Here is a 19286-nt window from a genome sequence, read left to right on the forward strand (position 1 = left end):
TAGTGAGGTCAACCGGGGACTCGGCCTACGGAAGGCAGCAGCGAGGATGTCCCTGATGTCAGATGCAGATAACGTCAGGACCCAAGGCAATGGAGCCCAGAGCAGCTGGGATTTCAGAGACAGCCTCTCCAAGGACGTAGCACTTGAGGTAAGGGGTGACAAAAGAGAAGGGACTGGCCATGCAAAGACTTGGAGGAACAGCCTTATTGGCAGTGAAAGTGAAAGTCACTCAGTCGTGTCCGACTTTTTGTGACTCCATGGACTATACAGTCCATGGAATTCTCCAGGCCAGAACATTGGAGTGGGTAGGTTTCCCTTCTCCAGGGGATCTTCCCAACTCACGGATCGAACCCAGTCTTCTGCATTGCAGGCAGATTCTTAACCAGCTGAGCCACAAGGGAAGCCCAAGAACATTGGGGTGGGTAGCCTATCCCTTCTCCAATGGCTCTTCCTGACCCAGGAATTGAACCGGGGTCTCCTGCATGGCAGGCGGATTCTTTACCAACTGAGCTATCGGGGAAGGGAAGCCATCAGGGAAGCTATAGTTCCCCTTATTGGTAGAGGGAATAGCATGTAAAATGAAGACTGGTATGGCTGGGATATATTATTGATGAACAAAGGGAGTAGTAATTGATGAGTAATTGACAGATCAGGCAGGGCCTTGACGATAAGGGTAAAAGAGTTTGTATTTTATCTTAATTACATCTTGATATTCTTGGGGGAGGCATGTTCCAGAGGACTTCTGAAATGAGTGGCATTTTAGTCATCTGAGAATGTATTTAAATTCAGTTATACAATATATGATATGTTCCAAGGAAATATAAATAGAAGTAATTATTACTGATTGTTAAGAATTTATTTATTTTTAAGTAAGAGTAATTCTTCTTTAAGAAACATGTAAAATGAAGCTGAACCTGAAGTTTGGCCAGCAGTGTGGGCTAAAGGACATTTACAAAAATAAATACACTGCTACTTACATTTACCACCTCCAGATAAGTCATCAACAGCAGTATATTCTTCACGTTCAAGTATGAATAAACTGCATTTCAGTAATACATGTGTAGTAAACATATTTTATTTCACAGAAAGAAGTAGAAATTTTAAAGTATCTTGTGTGTGGCACATGTGAAGCTTACAATGTGGGCCACTGATTTAAATAGGCAGTACCGCCCACCTCCACCCTGCTCATCAGATCTTCATTTTTTGGTGAAATCAGGTTAACAGAAGCTTTCCTTTGATTATAACCCTCATTTTGCACTCAGTATTTATATAGATTCCCGAAATCAGAGGAGTTTGTAATATTAAGTAAGAAATCAAGCTAAGAACATAAATCCTTGAGAAATAAAGAGAGTGAAAAAGTTGAAATATGCCATATCCTAATCATGAAACAGCTAAAATAGAGTAAATGGCAAGACTGTAACTGAGAAAAAATGTTGAAATGAATGATGGCTAATGTATTTAAAGTCATGACAGGCACATCAAAAATAAGGATAATTTAGTAAAAGTCAACTTCTAAGGAAAAACCCAAACATAATATTTAACATTAAAGCAAAATTATAATTAGCTAAGTAAAAATTCAGTAGGAACACTAAAAATGTGTGAATACATTTTACATGTCCTTCCTTAGGCTGATCTCTAAGACATGTCAATTGTCCAGGTATCTTTAAATATCTAGGTGTTTGATATCATGTAGAACAGAAATGCAGACATTTGACTGAATTTCCTAGTTTTAGCTGGCTACTTAGCATCATATAGATATAGCTTGAACAACATCTTTAGACTTATGAATTAGGCACAGATAATATTTCTTGTAGGTAACATATAATGCAATAAAACCTAAAAAGTGACTATTCATCAGTTCAAGATTGTAGCTTATTATGTAAGATGACCGTCATATATATATTTAATAAGTATTTTTTAAAAAGTCATTTAATACTAATTTATCTGATAGATATGTTTAGCTAATGAAAATGCCCACTGAGATAGGCAAAATATTCAAGTTCTTTTAATGTAGGTAAAGAACTTCATTTACTGTACACAAATGGCCTTCTATAAAGGGGCATAACAGCCTTCCCAGTGTCAGGGAAAGATTTCCTGGGCCACCAATACTTCTGAAGATGTGCTTTGGCCCCTAAGAGCATGTGACTGAGATCAGAAGAACTTCAGGCTGTTCCAAGAGGCTTGCACCATTTCTGGAGGGATTCCCTCTTGGACTTTATGGAGATTCTATGGAGACTTTCGGAGAAGGCAATGGCAAGCCACTCCAGTACTCTTTCCTAGAAAATCCCATGGACGTAGGCTGCAGTCCATGGGGTCACTACCAGTTGGACATGACTGAGCGACTTCACTTTTCACTTTCACCTATTGGAGAAGCAAATGGCAACCCACTCCAGTGTTCTTGCCTGGAGAATCCCAGGGATGGGGGAACCTGGTAGGCTGCCATCTATGTGGTCACACAGAGTCGGACACGACTGAAGCGACTTAGCAATAGCAGCAGCATGGAGACTTTATCACATTCTGTGGAAGGACTGATGTTGAAGCTGAAATTCCAATACTTTGGCCACTTAATACAAAGAGCTGACTCATTTGAAAAGACCCTGATGTTGGGAAAGATTGAAGGCAGGAGGAGAAGGGGATGACAGAGGATGAGATGGTTGGGAGGCATCACCAACTCAGTGGACATGAGTTTGAGTAGGATCCAGGAGTTGGTGATGGACATGGAGGACTGGCGTGCTGCAGTCCATGGGGTCGCAAAGAGTCGGACAAGGCTGAGTGACTGAACTGAACTGTGGAGACTTGGCATCCTGTCTGCCCTCTCCCCTGTACACCACATTCCAGAGTGTTGGCTTTGAGACTGGCTGGATCTGTGCCCACTTCCTGGGCACCCTATTCCCCCAGTGGGAATACCTACAGACTGTGACTAGTTCTTTCTTTTAAAAATGATCAGACCTACAATCTGGAAACGTCAGTTCAAGACTAGAAACTGGTCAGTCTAATTTGTTGGAGCATTCTAATGATACCCAGGGTCTAATTTAGGAGTTTATTCTTGATCTGCAAGGCAATAGGGAGTCATCATACATACCTGCTTGAGGAAGGGAGTGCCAAGATGAAAATGATGTTTGGGGAAAACACTGGTGACATCTTTGGAGTGACCTGGAGATAGAGGAATGGAAGAGAGGCAGAATAAAAACATGATACATATGAATTTGTCTATCTCTGTCCACTAATTTTGGTTTTAGCAGTCAGCTATGTTATTAGTCTGAGTCAAGAACCTTTTACAGGTGATCTCAGTGGGAGACTATGAATGGCAGACTATAAATAAGTGACTGGCAGCCTGGTAAAGCACACACGCCTTGTCTAAGGGACCAGTGGACCTGAATGGAAGATTAGAAGGGGTGGTAAGTGTTACCTTGAGGGAGGTGTGGTTAGCCCGAACAGTCACTGAGATCAAAGTTACTTGAGAAACGCTTCCACTGAACAGGTTGGTGTGGAACTAAGCTTATGGCTCAAGATTACTCCCAGAAGGGACCTTAGGATGGAGTCTAAAGGGAACTCTAAGAAGGATGCACAACCCATGTTTACTACTCTGAGTCCACACAGGAGGTAAAAAATGCAACCACTATTTTAATAAAAAGAATTTAAAGAATTGTTCAACACCTGTTGTTAATAGGTACTACCGAAATCAAAAGGCCCAGAGGGAGCAGTAAGTGCAACTCCAGACTGCAGGAGGAGGGAGGAGGTTGGGATTACTAACATTGAATGGCTTGGAGAGGGGGTCTGTATAGCTGCCCCTGAGTCACGTGTTGAGGCTGGTCCTTTGAGGGTTGCACAGTGGAATCAACAGCTCTACTGGAACCAACCGTCAGGGTGAAGAAGGGCTGTTAGAGTGAGATGGCAGAGAAAAGTAACGTGACAACAGAAAATCAGAATGGAAGCAGGATGCAAACAGGAAGAAACAACTTCCCTCTAGCATCCCCTTGTGGGAGAGCATAACGTGGAGCTGCTGGCAAAGGAGGAGAAAAGGTCTTCAAGTCTCAGCCCTGGTGATGCCAAACAGAGTACACAAGGTCGGGTTTGATGCTGAGAGACAACAGTGTAATAACTAGGAAATCGGGTCATCGATACTGATTGGTGGAATGGGTGTCACGAGTAGAGTGGTCGGTAGACACAGGTCACGGATGTTCTTTGACAGAACATGATTGAGACACATGATGAGCTTGAGGCCTCTTCCAAAAAGACCTACTTATCTTGAGATTATGAAAAGCTAATGGTGAATAATAAAAATCCCATCAATAGCATCATTGCAGGAGTACCTTTTATGTGCTAGGCTAAGCTGTGGATATAATCTCATTTACTCTTCACAACCATATTATCCCCATTTTGCAGATGAGGAGAGAAGAGACAGGAAGGAAATCTAGCACATTATGATTGGAACCCGAGTCTGTCTGATTCTGAATTACCTAGGTGTTCTAAATTATCTAGTAGTTACCTATGTGGTAATTACTACTTGAGTAATCTTCAGCTTTATCAACTCTCTTAAAAATAGCAATCAGTGATAGCTTTAGTAAATTTCAGCTATCTGGGGAGAGTATGTAAAAGAACATGGGGAAATTGAAAACTTGTGTTGGAAATGGGGGAACTCATTCAAAAAACATCTCTAGTGTGTGGACTTTGTGAGGGCTCCACAGGTATTATTCAAAAAAAACGAACCAATGCTCTTTTCCTATGTATATTTTTGCCTGGATCACTTTTCCCTTGTTGGTTTGTTTGGGCATGTTGTAAGCTTTTCTAAAGAGTTTAGTGATCTTTGGTTGATCATTCATGCTTTGGTATGAGGCACTGAAAACTGACAAAACCTGCATACTGTTGGTAGAGCTTCTAGACTAGAGTCTTCTAGTGGTTAACTGATATTTTGGGGCGGAACCAGCTAATGAAGAATCTGCCTGCAATGTGGGAGACCTGGGTTTGATCCCTGGGTTGGCAAGATCTTCTGGAGAAGGGAAAGGCTACCCACTCCAGTATTCTGGCCATGGGGTTGCAAAGAGTTGGACACGACTGAGAGACTTTTGCTTTCATTTGTTTCACTTTCTCCAAGTATTGGTAACTATAGGTATTTTCTCTGTCTACCAAAGTAGAAAAATTTTCAAATTTACAGAAAAAAAATTTAAGAATAGTGAATATATATAATTTTTTCTCTATCATTTATGAGTAAGTGGTCTACATGATACTTCTGTGTGTATTTCCTATATATAAGGATGTTTCCTTATAAAATCAAATCATAGCCACCAAAATCAGAAAATTAACATTGCTAGCACTTAACTTTCAGACCCCATTTAAGTTTTCCCATAATGTCCATTGTGGAAAGAATCTAGGCTAGACTACTATGTTGATTTTGTATCTCTTAGTCTCCTTCAGTTTAGGAAAGTTCTTCAGTTCTTCCTCAACTTTTATTGGCCTTAACATTTGTGAATGTCAGATATTTTGTGCAATGTCCTTCTGTTCTGTGTTTTACTGATATTTCCTTCTGATTATTTTCGTGTTATGTGATGTGTCTTCAGCAGGAATATCACAGCAGTAAATTTCTTATGCAACCTATCACAGGGTGGTGCATAATTTTGACTTGTTCTGTTATTAGTGATATTAAATTTGAACACTTGAGTTAGGTGGTGTTTGCCAGGATTCTCCACAGTAATGTTACTTCTTTCCTTTTGTAATTAAGAAGTGTTTTGTGTGGGAGATGCTTCAAGCTTTTGTAAATATCCTGTTTTTCATCAAATTTAATTCATTAGTTGAGATCAGCATGAACTCACAGATTTGTATTTTCTTCAATGGTTATAATTAGTTGTGATATTATTTTCTATTGATGCTCAAAATGCCCTGGACTTGACCAGTAAGAGCTAAGATGACCACTGTATAGTTCTGATGCAGCCCCATCATTCCTGGAGGACTTCTTTTTCTCCAGCCACAAGATCATTGAGAAGCCAGGATATGATTTAATAGTCTCTTTTAGTAGAAAATACTATTTAGAAACCCTGATCTCTATGGTATGTATGCAGCACTTAGGTTCAAACATGCACTCCAGTCCATCTTCCTGACTGCTCAGCTCTCCTCGTCCTGCCTAGTTCTCATACCCTTGGGCTGCCTTCCCTCTTTCCCCAGAAATGTAAAGCTATGTATCTGGTTTGGCCCCAGCTACTATTTGAGGTCAGTTTTTCAAGAAAGGAAGAGAAGAGGGAGAATTAAGATCCATATACTAAATGACTTTCTCAGAAAACTGGAGCAACTTCTAGAAGTTGGAGTGAGAAGGCAGAGCCACATGGTTGAGCCTCACTACAGTCTCAAGAATGCACACATACATGTGAGTAATATAAGTACATGCAAGTACTGTATAGCCTCTAAACCAAGTCAGTTATAATACTTTGCTAGGTCCTCAACCAAGAAGCAGGGCTTCCCTTGTAGCTCAGTCAGTAAAGAGTCAGCCTGTAATGCAGGGGACCTGGGTTTGATTGATCGCTGAAGAAGGCTTTCTTATCTCTTCTTGCTATTCTTTGGAACTCTGCATTCAGATGTTTATATCTTTCCTTTTCTCCTTTGCTTTTTGCTTCTCTTCACAGCTATTTGTAAGGCCTCCCCAGACAGCCATTTTGCTTTTTTGCATTTCTTTTCCATGGGGATGGTCTTGAACCCTGTCTCCTGTACAATGTCACGAACCTCATTCCATAGCTCATCAGGCACTCTATCTATCAGATCTAGGCCCTTAAATCTATTTCTCACTTCCACTGTATAATCATAAGGGATTTGATTTAGGTCATACCTGAATGGTCTAGTGGTTTTCCCTACTTTCTTCAATTTCAGTCTGAATTTGGCAATAAGGAGTTCATGGTCTGAGCCACAGTCAGCTCCTGGTCTTGTTTTTGCTGACTGTATAGAGCTTCTCCATCTTTGGCTGCAAAGAACATAATCAATCTGATTTCGGTGTTGACCATCTGGTGATGTCCATGTGTAGAGTCTTCTCTTGTGTTGTTGGAAGAGGGTGTTTGTTATGACCAGTGCAATTTCTTGGCAAAACTCTATTAGTCTTTGCCCTGCTTCCTTCCGTATTCCAAGGCCAAATTTGCCTGTTACTCCAGGTGTTTCTTGACTTCCTACTTTTGCATTCCAGTCCCCTATAATGAAAAGGACATCTTTTTTGGGTGTTAGTTCTCAAAGGTCTTGTAGGTCTTCATAGAACCATTCAACTTCAGCTTCCTCAGCATTACTGGTTGGGGCATAGACTTGGATTACTGTGATATTGAATGGTTTGCCTTGGAAACGAAAAGAGATCATTCTGTCATTTTTGAGATTGCATCCAAGTACTGCATTTCGGACTCTTCTGTTGACCTTGATGGCTACACCATTTCTTCTGAGGGATTCCTGCCCGCAGTAGTAGATATAATGGTCATCTGAGTTAAATTCACCCATTCCAGTCCATTTCAGTTCGCTGATTCCTAGCATGTTGACATTCACTCTTGCCATCTCTTGTTTGACCACTTCTAATTTGCCTTGATTCATGGACCTGACATTCCAGGTTCCTATGCAATATTGCTCTTTACAGCATCGGACCTTGCTTCTATCACCAGTCACATCCACAGCTGGGTATTCTTTTTGCTTTGGCTCCATCCCTTCATTCTTTCTGGAGTTATTTCTCCCCTGATCTCCAGTTGCATATTGGGCACCTATTGACCTGGGGAGTTTCTCCTTCAGTATCCTATCATTTTGCCTTTTCGAACTGTTCATGGGGTTCACAAGGCAAGAATACTGAAGTGGTTTGCCATTCCCTTCTCCAGTTGACCACATTCTGTCAGATCTCTCCACCATGACCTGCCCATCTTGGGTTGCCCCAAGGGCATGGCTTAGTTTCATTGAGTTAGACAAGGCTGTGGTCCTAGTGTGATTAGATTGACTAGTTTTCTGTGAGTATGGTTTCAGTGTGTCTGCCCTCTGATGCCCTCTTGCAATACCTACTGTCTTACTTGGGTTTCTCTTACCTTGTGTGTGGGGTATATCACTCATCTCACATGCTAGTAAAGTAAAGCTTAAAATTCTCCAAGCCAAGCTTCAGCAATATGTGAACCGTGAACGTCCTGATGTTCAAGCTGGTTTTAGAAAAGGCAGAGGAACCAGAGATCAAATTGCCAACATCCGCTGGATCATGGAAAAAGCAAGAGAGTTCCAGAAAAACATCTATTTCTGCTTTATTGTCTACACCAAAGCCTTTGACTGTGTGGATGACAATAAACTGTGGAAAATTCTTCAAGAAATGGGAATACCAGACCACCTGACCTGTCTCTTGAGAAATTTGTATGCAGGTCAGGAAGCAACAGTTAGAACTGGACATGGAACAACAGACTGGTTCCAAATAGGAAAGGGAGTACTCAAGGCTGTATATTGTCACCCTGCTTATTTAACTTATATGCAGAGTACATCATAAGAAAGGCTGGGCTGGATGAAGCACAGGCTGGAATCAAGGTTGCTGGGAGAAATATTAATAACCTCAGAGATGCAGATGACACCACCCTTATGGCAGAAAGTAAAGAGGAACTAAAAAGCCTCTTAATTAAGGTGAAAGTGGAGAGTGAAAAAGTTGGCTTAAAGCTCAGCATTCAGAAAACGAAGATCATGGCATCCGGTCCCATCACTTCATGGGCAATAGATGGGGAAACAGTGGAAACAGTGTTAGACTTTATTTTTCTGGGCTTCAAAATCACTGCAGATGGTGATTGCAGCCATGAAATTAAAAGACGCTTACTCCTTGGAAGGAAAGTTATGACCAACCTAGATAGCATATTCAAAAGCAGAGACATTACCTTGCCAACAAAGGTTCGTCTAGTCAAGGCTATGGTTTTTCCTGTGGTCATGTATGGATGTGAGAGTTGGACTGTGAAGAAGGCTGAGTGCCAAAGAATTGATGCTTTTGAACTGTGGTGTTGGAGAAGACTCTTGAGAGTCCCTTGGACTGCATGGAGATCCAACCAGTCCATTCTGAAGGAGATCAGCCCTGGGAATTTTTTGGAAGGAATGATGCTAAAGCTGAAACTCCAGTACTTTGGCCACCTCATGCGAAGAGTTGACTCATTGGAAAAGACTCTGATGCTGGGAGGGATTGGGGGCACGAGGAGAAAGGGACGACAGAGGATGAGATGGCTGGATGGCATCACTGACTCGATGGACGTGAGTCTGAGTGAACTCTGGGAGTTGGTGATGGACAGGGAGGCCTGGTGTGCTGTGATTCATGGGGTCGCAAAGAGTCGGACACGACTGAGCGACTGATCTTATCTGGTTTGATTCCTGGGTCAGGAAGATTCCCTGAAGAAGGAAATGGCAGCCCACTCCAATATTCTTGCCTGGAGAATCCCATGGACAGAGGAGCCTGGCGGGCTACAGTCCATGGGGTTGCAAGAGTCAGACACAACTTAGTCTGACTAAGACTAAGTGACTAAACCACCAAGCAAAAGACAACATAGTATTTCCACACTCATTGAATGAAAACATGACTATAATGGTTTTATCCAGAGCTCTTCTTGGTTTCCTGGGAGCTGACTTAGAGACAAGGATTTGGGCGTAAGTGATGTGTTTAGGAGGTCATCCCAGCAAATACTGGGATAGTAGAGAAGAAGATGAACACAATTAAAGCTGTCTTCTGAGCAGTTTCATCCATCTCTGAGGATGTCTGGAGCTCAGTTCCTTAAGGGGAATCTGGAGGTCAGTGTGAACATATTTCATTTATTCCAACTGACGGCCAAGGAAAAAGTGACATTAACCTATTACTTCCTTGGTTGTCATTGATTGAAAATTCTGAGTGACATTAACTCTCCAGAGTGGCCAACCTGACATCAACTCTCCAGTGTGATCACAGACTGATGGAAACTCCTTGGGCAGAGAGTTCTAGGTGTTGGCATGCAGTAAGTGATTTAAGACACACAAGAGGATATCAACAGGGCACTGACCACATTTGCTATAAATGCTGTGTCTTTTCAAAGCTCTGTACTCAAAAGTGCTCATACTACCTTAGGGAGATTTTCAAGGGTGTGTTAGGTTATGCTGTAATTTGTGTTATACCCCAGTGAGACTCCAGTGAACCAGAAAAACCTAATAATATATAAAACACATATATAATGTATGTAATAATACAATAATAAAAACTTATAGTAGCTCATATTTTGAGTTCTTACTATAGTATGTACTATATATTTTATAATATTTTATAAATATATTTATGCAGTTATAATATTGATACAGTTATATATTATATATAACTATATAATATTTTATAGTTACTCTTAGAATATTTTATACAGTTATGATATTTTATACAGTTAATTTTCAAAGGGACTCCTTAAGATCAGTGTGTTAAGTATTTACATTGATGTATAAGGAAACTGAGACTTTGAGAAGGTTAGGAACTTGCTCAAGATGGTACTGCTGAAAGTGGTTCTGTCGGGTTATAAATGGAGGCAGGGAGGCTCCAGAACTACCAGCTTCTCTGTTTGCTAAAGCAAAGCCGTTGGAGCTTCCCCAAAAGCAATAGAAAGAAGATCTCTGAGGAAGAATCACTAAAATGCTCCCACAATCAATCATCTAGTGAGGAAACATCGATCAAGTGATGAGGAAAGCTGGGATTTAGACAGGAGGTCTATAAATGTAAGTAATCAGCCTTAGGTTCTAATTGGAACCCTGGTGTAAAATTTCATCCTGCAGAAACCTACTGAGTTCAAAGCATCAGTCACATCTCTGGAACTCACTTCCAGCTTCTAGGAACTACTAACGAGGGAATCTCAAATAATGCAACCGGGATCTAGAGGCTGGAAACAGGCTGTTTGCTGTTCCAGGACTCTGACCTGAGAGTTGATATGTGTAAGTCATACTCTTGAGGTCTTTCACTCACTTTTCAGTTAAAAGAAAATTATTATGCTTGTTCCTTTTGATTCGGATTCTGACAGGTAGACATTCTTTTGTTTTTAAATTTTTAAAAATTGAAGTAGAGTTGTTTTATAATGTTAATTTCTGCTGCACAGCAAAGAGATTCAGTTATGCATGTATATGGAGATACACAAACATACACACACACATATACATTCATTCTTATTTATAATCTTTTTGTTATGCTATTTCCAGTATCATGGAATATTGAACGTATCCCTGAGCTATACAGTAGGATCTTGTTTATCCATTCCATATACAAGAGCTAACATCTGCTAACCTCAGCCTCCCAGTCCATCTTTCTCCCAACCTTCTGCCAGTTGGCAACTACAAGTCTGTTATCTATGTCTGTGAGTCTGCTTCTGCTTTGTTGATAGGTTCTTTTATGTCAGATTTTAGATTTCACATATATAGGTATTTGCATCTTCAAAATAGAAATTCTTCTCTTGATGAAGGTGAAAGAGGAGAGTGAAAAAGTTGGCTTAAAACTCAACATTCAGAAAATGAAGATCATGGCATCTGGTCCCATCACTTCATGGGAAATAGATGGGGAAACAGTGGAAACACTGTCAGACTTTATTTTTTTGGGCTCCAAAATCACTGCAGATGGTGACTGCAGCCATGAAATTAAAAGACGCTTACTCCTTGGAAGGAAAGTTATGACCAACCTAGACAGCATATTGAAAAGCAGAGACATTACTTTGCCAACAAAGGTTCATCTAGTCAAGGCTATGGTTTTTCCTGTGGTCATGTATGGATGTGAGAGCTGGACTGTGAAGAAAGCTGAGCATCAAAGAATTGATGCTTTTGAACTGTGGTGTTGGAGAAGACTCTTGAGAGTCCCTTGGACTGCAAGGAGATCCATCCAGTCCATTCTGAAGAAGATCAGCCCTGGGTGTTCATTGGAAGGACTGATGCTGAAGCTGAAACTCCAGTACTTTGGCCACTTCATGCGAAGAGTTGACTCACTGGAAAAGACTCTGATGCTGGGAGGGATTGGGGGTAGGAGGAGAAGGGGATGACAGAGGATGAGATGGCTGGATGGCATCACTGACTCGATGGACGTGAGTCTGAGCGAACTCTGGGAGTTGGTGATGGACAGGGAGGCCTGGCGTGCTGTGATTCATGGGGTCACAAAGAGTCGGACACGACTGAGTGACTGAATTGAACTGAACTGAACTGAATGCAAAAAAACCCTCTTATTTTCAATGTAGAGAACTACTTCTTGTCTCCAAAAAATCTAGGAAAAAAGGATACTGAGTATTGATTGTAAAGTCAATCTAAGTTTAATTCTGCATGAAAGTGATTGAAAACCATGTTAAGATGTTACAGGAAATGTCCACTGCATTTTAAAATGTCTTTAAGAAGGTAAAAAACTGTCCTTGGAACATAGGTACAGTATGGTTGAATGGTTGAATACGTATTTTGTTGAAACCAGGCCACTTCCTATTTTAACTAGGAAGATTTTGTTTCAACTTTAGTGTAATTTTAAATACGGTATTGAAAAATGCCGTTGTTCATAGGCATTATATATGTTTGAGCTGATGACCTCCTTAAGTGGGTGCCTTAGGAAAGCGAGTAGGCTATGAATCTTAACGTGGATCTGAATTGAAGAGTTTTAACGGTTTATTAGTTCAAATGTACAGAAATCATGCAACAATGGGAATTAGACAGAAATTACCCAGGGACAAAAATGTAGCAGGGAGGACAATACTGGCTGAATTAAAAACTCTTTCTACCAGCCACACCACTTTTCACAAGACTTTTCAAACTTTGAAGGTGCCAAGCAATTATCTAAGTTTTCAGGCCCTGGACTGAACTGGTGGACTGTCATTTAGCTTTGGGTATTGCTAGGGCCCGAATGGATGAGGGAGACATGTTTCGATTGTACTCAAGACCAGTCATGTGTTTTGTATTAAAAAAAAAAAAAAAAATTGTCCTTTTTTTTTTTTTTATTTCTCATGAGAATACATTTTGGAAGAGCAGATCTTGACTTTACTGAGTCTTATACTCTAGTGATCTAAGTGATTAAAGCTCCCCTACTTCCCTCCATACATTCTGAGTAATTGTCTTAACTTCTTTCTTAGCCCTATACAAGGAAACTTTCAAATACTAACTACTTAAATCCCAATACAGTAAAGAGATAATAAAAACAAACGAAAATGTTTCCATCTGGAATCGCTTAGATTTCAGGGTGAATAAATTGGCACATACCTGGTGGAGCTCTGGGGCCAAAACCTGAGCTTCTTCTGTTCTGTTTTCATTCCTTCCTACCCTCCCCCCCCACTGTCAGTTTACTACCCTCTGCTGATTTTCTGGGGACTCGAGTCTTCCTGATGGCCATTTGTCACCCCCTCAGCTTCCGTGGCTGTTGGCTATGGATACCCCAAAAGCATCAAGGTGAAGAAAAAAAAAATGAGAAAAGAACAATTAGCTGAATGTTGTCTTCCAGAATTTCAACTAAATTTGGAAACAGAAGCCAAGTGGCAAAGTAAAGATTTTCTTCCCATGGATCTTCTAATTGCCCCCCAGAGGCAGCCGTTGGGATTGCTGAGGATGTTAAGCATTCAAGGTGTGTTGACTGCAGGCTGATAGTCATCAGGCAGATGGCAGGGAATCCGCTGGAAGGCTGAATTTTCTCTGATGCGGGGGAGGGCTGACAGCACAGTAGTTAAGTAGGGGTAGCTGTCAAGGAAAGATGCTTTCCCTCCCCTAAAGGGACAATTGAACCACACACTTCCCGGTTCCCAGTTGCCCTGGGCGTTTTTCTCTGTTACAGCATTTCACTCCTGAAATGAATGACGCTTAGCAGGGAAGGTGTCTTTGGTAAGTATTTTACAACAGTGCAGGAGTTAACAGTTTCTTTTTTCATTAGAAGTGAGTTTTGGTGGCTTCCTGACTGGCAGCCTGGAAACTTCTTACTTCCTTTTGATGCAGTGATCTCATAAAGGGTCTCCTTTTCCCAGACATCTGCCAAAGGGAAGGTTATGCTTCTTTCCTTTCTTCCTTCTGCTTTTTTTCCCTGCTTCTCTTCCCTCCCAAGTGTCATAAGAGGGATTTTTGCAACAGTGATAGATACTAGATAATACCATAAACACAACCAACAATGATTTATTTACTAAGATATGTATGTGTGTGTAAGAGAGAGAGAAAGTTTCAAAAAGAGCTTGGGTGACGTGTGAGGTAAAAACTATAGCTCATTGAAAAAGATAACATAAAGGAGAGGAGAAGAAAGAGAATAGTAGTCACTTTACAATATCAGTGAACATACCAATTGTCATTTTAAAAAATGTACATCTGCTGCTGTTACTATTCCACTCAAAGAGAAGTCGCTCAGTTGTGTCCGACTCTTCACGACCCCATGGACTGCAGCCTACCAGGCTCCTCCATGTCCATGGGATTTCCCAGGCAAGGGTACTGAAGTGGGGTGCCATTTCCTTCTCCAGGGGATCTTTCCAACCCAGGGATAGAACCCGGGTCTCCTGCATTGCAGACAGAAGCTTTACGTCTGAGCCACCAGGGAAGCCTCATAGTTAATTAAATTAAATATTGTCAGGGTGATTCTGTTGCAAGCCCCAAGGTAATTCTGTTGCAAGGAGGATAATACACTGTCCCAAATTCAGAATGTGTCCTCCTTAAGAACCGACACTATATCACTCTTATGGCTGCCTAGAGCTTACCTTGGGATTTGGCACACAGAAAGCACTGGATGAAGATTTGTTAACTTGTGTTGAATAAAAGTTAGTAGATTGCTACATCATGAACTCTGCAAAAGTATTTGTGAGAATTAGGGTAATGATTATATGTACGTGGAAGCTGATCTATATGTTATTCTTCTGACCTACACTTCATTAGCACAATCACTCTTCTGCTGGTTGATGCACCTGAGACGTTACCAGTACGTAAAGGATCATCTGAAGCATCCAAGAACAATTTGATTATATTCTGCATAATTTGAGTATTTTTAATCTTGAGGATATTTTACTGTACTTTAATTCTTTGAAAACTGGCAATCCACTAAGGATCCAGAAGATAAATTGCTAGAATCAGAATCTTTAATTAACCAAAGCACCGAATGTGCATCAATTAAAAAACTGTTTTGAGGTGGACAGAGTGGGGCTGGAAGGCTGATTTCGAAGGTGCTAGATTTGTGATCTTGCGGAGGTCCTTGACTCTCTCTAAACTTTGGATTCCTCATCTCTATAAAATGAGAAGAGTAGCACCTCCTCCCTCCAGGGCTGTAGGGAGGATGGAAGGAGGTAACGACTGTGCTCCGCACAGTGACAGGTACTCGATAACTACTTCAATAAGTAGCAGGAGTAGGCGTCCGTAGCCGCCCTGGTGTCTGTACCGGGTTCCACATTGGCTGTGCCCTGTGATTATTTTGTAGAAGATATACTCGGAGAGAGGAAAGCCTGGGTGTGTACCAGCAGGCTTTCTGTGTTTCTGTTCTAGGGTTTGAAACTTCATCCTAAAGAGGAAAGTGATAGGTAGGGGTAAAAGCTTTCCCAGTGTTTGGCAGCATGTTATTAGTATCAGGGGTGGAATTAGTCTGGATGTATATCTTTCCAAATATAATACGTTACTTTCGAAGGTGGAGCTATACACATCCCTGTGTTTTCCCTCCAGTCCCACAGGCAGTTTGAGATCAGTTCACTGAAAATGCCATCTGCTCTTTGTAGTCAGAAATGAAAAGAAACTGAGTTTTCAGTCTCACTCTGAGATTTGCATTTGAATAATAGGTGTCAGGTTTATATTGGTACCCACTTCTTTGAAGTGTGAAGTTAAATGCCTGTGGCTTCACTCAGTACTGGAAGCAAGGCATTAATATCATAATTATCTTTTTCCTTAATGAGATGATACTGAGAAGCAGCTTTAGGAAAACTTATTGAATAAGGTGTTGAAAATGAAGAAAAGATGAGTTGGCTGCCTTTCCTTTCTCTTTGTGGGCCTTAAGTTGGAAAGAGGAAGAATCCACGTATTGTTGCTTGAAAGCTTAGGCTACTCTGCTTGGATGCCTAGATGCTTTTCTGTGAGCTAGATAAAGGCTGAAAGTCTGAGGGGCTCTGTCTTCTGACAACAGTTGGCGTTGTAGGGCTGGACCACTGACAAAGTCACTGTAGAATTTCTAAAGTATTGCAGATTCTCATTCAACCTTCTCAGATTCTCAGATTCTCATTCAACCTTCTCCACCTGCAATTTCAGGGGTCTGTAAGACTGTCCTTAAGTTCAACAATTCACTGGAAAGACTTGGAGAAGTCAGAATAGCTGTGATATTCATGGTCTGCGTTTGTCACAGGGAAGGATGCAGATGCAGTCAGCAGAGGGAAGAGCTGCAGAGAGGGGGATCCAGGACACAAGAGCTGGGGCGTCCAGTGGTCCTCTCCCAGAGGGGCTATGTGGACAGGGCCTATTTTTCTCAACACGGTGTCTCGACACATGTGCTTCGCCAACAGGGACGCTTACCCGGTCTTTAACGTCCAGAGTGTTGTTGGGGCTCAGTTATGTGACAGATGACCGTCCCTGTGGCTGACCTTAGTCTCCAGCCCATCCAGGGGTTGAGCTGAGGCCACGTGGACAAGGTTCTCCACCACAAGTCATTTTGTTAGTGTAGACTATCTAGCACCGCCCTGCACCCCGCCCTCACCCCCAACAAAGATACTCTTATCAGTGGACATTCTTAAGGTTTAGAAATTACCTCCCAGTGCTGAGGGCAACGGCCAAACCTAAATCTGGGCAAAGTTAATCCTGTCCTGTATACCACACTCTGACTGCTTCCAAAACAGTAGGAAGTATAGTAGCAACAATACTTTTGATGCTGCTGCTGCTGCTAAGTCGCTTCAGTCGTGTCCAACTCTGTGCGACCCCGTAGACGGCAGCCCACCAGGCTGCCCCATCCCTGGGATTCTCCAGGCAAGAACACTGGAGTGGGTTGCCATTTCCTTCTCCAACGCATGAAAGTGAAAAGTGAAAGTGAAGTCGCTCAGTCGTGTCTGACTCTTAGTGACCCCATGGACTGCAGCCTACCAGGCTCCTCTGTCCATGGGATTTTCCAGGCAAGAGTACTGGAGTGGGGTGCCATTGCCTTCTCCATTTGATACTGATATTAAACAAGGTGGCTCCACAGGGCGAATTCAGAAGCAGCATAGCCAGTGTAAATTCAACTTATTTCTGGCCCCTAGATTTTCTGAAGGAACTTGCAGTTGTCAGTGATACTTTCTGTGTAAGATTCTGCTGGAATTAAGGATATGGACAAATTGTAATCTTACTGCCCTACATACTCAGGCATTACTTCACCGTATCATAAAAGAGCCTGACAACCTATGCAATTTTACTTAAGGGATTTCCTATAAACATTATTTTCCCGATCCTGAAACCAAAGTTAGCAATGGAAAGCAATATCCCCATGTTTGGAAGAAAGTTCTTATTCCTGCCAGCTTCAACTACAAGAGAATTCTTTGCAGACCCACTCATCCCAAACACTGCATAAGGCTCTTTTGGGACTTATCAAGAAACCCATATGAAGAAGTTGTGGGAGACTGAGCCCTAATCAAAGTTTACATTTTCCCACGACATTTCAAGCACACCTGTTGTTAGGGTGTATTGAGCTATTTATCATCAAAAGTTCATGTCCCTCCACATCTCACCTCCCTTTTAATACTCAGTTATGAATTACAAATACAAATGCCTATGGAACTAGGTGCGTTATGTGTGAAATAGGGCAGTAGATGACTAGATATTACTGGAGAGAATGGCAAAGTGGCAGTTATCAGTCTGCTATAGAATTCACATTCAGATTTTGCAAATATTTTACAGGCAAGTGAAACAGATCTTTTGACAGACGTGACTCATGAGTTTGGGACTCCTATAACAAAGGGATACAGGAGCAAATGCCCATATATTAGTAGGACAGAAGATAGAGTTTACTTTTTGGCTTAGCATTTCAGATATTTTCAGATTATGCAATCTGACTTAATGTTGCCTGTAAAAAATCAGTTTTCCAACTTTCCTACAGAATGTAAAAATAAAAGCTAAACAAAGAATTGTACTACATAATGGATGGAGGCATCAAGCAAAAGAATTATGATTTCACCCTATTCATTTTTCATTCTTTGTGGTAGGGACTTGACCAGGAAAGGAAGAAATTGAAACCAAGCAGGACCCTGTGGAACTTGTGGGTCAAATCCTTTCTATGTCCCATTTCTTGTTTGTAGGAAATAGGCTTCCTTGATCTTCCATGACTTCCAAAGGGCAGGTTCAAATAGTTATTAATCGTGGAAGGGAGGGGATGCAGAGACAAGGCAGGAGCAGTCAAGAAAGAGTGCTGCTTTGGGCTGGGTTCTGAGGCCACCCAGGCGAGTATACAATATATACCCAGGCGAGTATACAATATATACCCAGGGGAGTATACAATATATACCCAGGGGAGTATATAATATATACCCAGGCGAGTATACAATATATACCCAGGGGAGTATACAATATATACCCAGGCGAGTATATAATATATACCCAGGCGAGTATACAATATATACCCAGGGGAGTATATAATATATACCCAGGCGAGTATACAATATATACCCAGGGGAGTATACAATATATACCCAGGGAAGTATATAATAACACTTATTTTGTAGACCTAAGGCCCTCATCCAGGTGGAGGATGATGACTTCAGGCTGAGCACAGGATTCCTGGGATACTTCTCTATCACCTTACCACCAGCCAATCAGAAGGAAGTCACACACTCTGCACCCCATACCCCACATTTTGCCTATAAAAACTTCTCCCTCACAAAGCATCAGAGAGGTAGGTGTTTTTGAGCATTAACTACTTGTTCTCCGTGCTTTGCCCCATAGTAAGCCTTCCTGCGGAGAAGGCAATGGCACCCCACTCCAGTACTCTTGCCTGGAAAATCCCATGGACGGAGGAGCCTGGTGGGCCACAGTCCATGGGGCCGCTAAGAGTCGGACACGACTAAGCGACTTCACTTTCACTTTTCACTTTTATGCATTGGAGAAGGAAATGGCAACCCACTCCAGTGTTCTTGCCTAGAGAATCCCAGGGACGGGGGAGCCTGGTGGCCTGCGGTCTATGGGGTCACACAGAGTCGGACAAGACTGAAGTGACTTAGCAGCAGCAGCAGTATGTCAGGCACACAAACTTTGTTTGGTAACAGAATGAGGGAAAACTTTAGATTTAAAAGTACCTAAGCTGCTCTGTGATAGGGATGATGGAAATACATATTTTAAGGTAACCGTGACACGGGAATCCAAGTTCCTCTTTGTGGAGCCGAAGAATGAACTTCATGGACACACAAAGGCTCATG

The sequence above is a fragment of the Bos javanicus genome, chromosome 12 (assembly GCF_032452875.1).
Source record: "Bos javanicus breed banteng chromosome 12, ARS-OSU_banteng_1.0, whole genome shotgun sequence".
Lineage (NCBI taxonomy): Eukaryota > Metazoa > Chordata > Mammalia > Artiodactyla > Bovidae > Bos > Bos javanicus.